Raw genomic sequence first — 2,418 nt, forward strand, 5'->3', positions numbered from 1 at the left:
ACTGTGTAATTTAAAATTAGGAAAGTGTTGTTTTCTTTCACCATACTTATTCAATTTCTATGCTGAGCAAATATTATGTGAAGCTAGATTTATACCAAGAAAAATGTGGCATCAAGATTGGAGAAAGACTCATTAACAACTTGTGATATGCAGATGATTCAGCATTGCTGAATTAAAAAAAATTAAAATAATCACTGATGAAGATCAAAGACCACAGCCTTGGTATGGGTTGTATCTCAACATTAAGAAAACAGAAATCCTCAGCACTGGACCAATAAACCAATCACAACAAGTAGAGAACAGCTGAAGTTATCAAAGACTTCATTTTTGTGTAATCAACGATAAACACTAATGGGAGCAGCAGTAAGAAATCAGACAATGTATTGCATGAGGCAAATCTGCTGGACAAGACCTCTTTAAAGTATGGAAGAGCAAAGATGTCAGTTTGAGGATCAAGGTGTGCCTGATCCAAGCCATGGTCTTTTCAATAGCCTTATATTCATGTGAAAGCTAGACAGTGAATAAGGAAGACCATAGAAGATTTGATGAATTTCAGTTATGGTGTTGAAGGAAAATATTAAATGTATGATGACACTATGATGGACTGCCAAAAGAACAAACCAGTCTGTGTTGGAAAAACTACAGACAGAATGCTTCTTTGAAGCTTGGATGGTCAGACTTGTTTCTCATACTTTGGATATATTTTCAGGAGGGATCAGTTCCTGGAGAAAAATGTCATGTTTGGTAAAATGGAGAATTGAAGAAAAAGAGGAAGACCCCCCAAAAGATTGATTGGTACAGTGTCAGCAGCCATGGGCTCAAATATATCAATGACTGTGAGGTTGGCAAGGGACTGGGTGGTGTTCTGCTGTACATAGGTTTGCTATGAATTTGTACTGACTCAATGGCACCTAACAGCAACAGCAACAAGCACATTATAAGAGACATGTTCATATAGAGCAGTAAGTAAGAATGATAATTTTTTAACATCAAATTTAAATGTCCTTTGGGGGTTGTTGTTGTTACATGCCGTCGAGTTGATTTCTATCCATAACAACACTGTATAGGATTTCTCAGGAGCAGTTGGTGAGCTTGAGCCACTCACTTTGCAGTCCAAACAGCTTTTCAGTATGGTGCATTAGCCCACAGTGCCACACCAGGACTTTGAGGGTTAGGACTTCTAAAATTAAAGAATTGTAAAGAATTTATATCTCATTCTACTATCAATTGTTGATATGGATGCTTCATGTAGTTATTTAATAGCATACCATTGTTTTTGTCCCCTCACTGGACTTTCTGTGTTCCTGAATGGGAATATCAAGACTTTAACAGATAAGTCAGTCACCTATTTCATAGTATGACACAGCAGTATCAAATAACTAACTGAGCAGCATTCAGATACTATTAAGTAGGGTTTTTAACAGTAAAACAAAAATAGAGAGTCAGGGAGAAGAGCTGAATGCAAGACCCTATCTAGAGAAGCAGCAACACCAGAGATGGAGGCAGAGAGGATAATGGGGAGAGATGGAGTGGTGGGAGACTCTAGACACAAGGAAGGGGAGGGGTTGTGTGCTGTTGGCTGGGGGGCAGGTGTGCAGGGTATACCCTTTGATTGTTTGAATAGTTATATATTCCTGAGTGTTTTGGTGTACATCAACAAACAAACAAACACAACAGAGGGATTGGAAGCAAATGTTGTTGAATGATGATTCATGTTGTTGTTGTTGTTAAGTGCCATCAAGTCAGATCTGACCCATAGCGACCTAAACTGGGTTTCCGAGAGTGACTGGTGAGCTTGAACCACTGATTCATGGAGGGGATTGAGATCATTGCAATGAAATGTACTATGATAGAATGAATGTAAAGCTGATGCTCTCCCATGTAAACTATCATTCAAATCACAATAAACACACACACACACACACACACACACACACACATATATATATTAGAGTGTCAGTAAAAAAGGGAATATCCTCACCAAGATGCACTGATAGAGTAGCTGCAACAATGGGGGTAAGCAGCCTATTGCATAACACAAAGCACCACTAGTACACAGTGACATATTTAAGAAAAGAAACTTTATCAGACAATCAATAAACTGATTGGAATTTAATTCCAGGGATATTTAGGAATTATTCTTAACTGTTTCTGGTGTGGAACTGTAGGATAAGCACTCGACCACAAGGTCAGTTTGAGCTGTAAGATCAGAGGTTAAAACTCACCAGCCACTCATCAGAAACCCTATATTATGGGTCAGAACTGATTTGATGGTACTTAACAACAGCAGTAGCATTCACAAATTGCTGTTTGAATCATGTATTTTTTTGTTGCTATTTTTTATTTTATGTGGGGTAACTATGAACTGGAAACTACTTGGCAACATCTAACAACAACAACATAAACAGTTGTGATATA

This window comes from Chrysochloris asiatica, unplaced genomic scaffold (genome assembly GCF_000296735.1).
Source record: "Chrysochloris asiatica unplaced genomic scaffold, ChrAsi1.0 scaffold00365, whole genome shotgun sequence".
In the NCBI taxonomy this organism is placed as follows: domain Eukaryota; kingdom Metazoa; phylum Chordata; class Mammalia; order Afrosoricida; family Chrysochloridae; genus Chrysochloris; species Chrysochloris asiatica.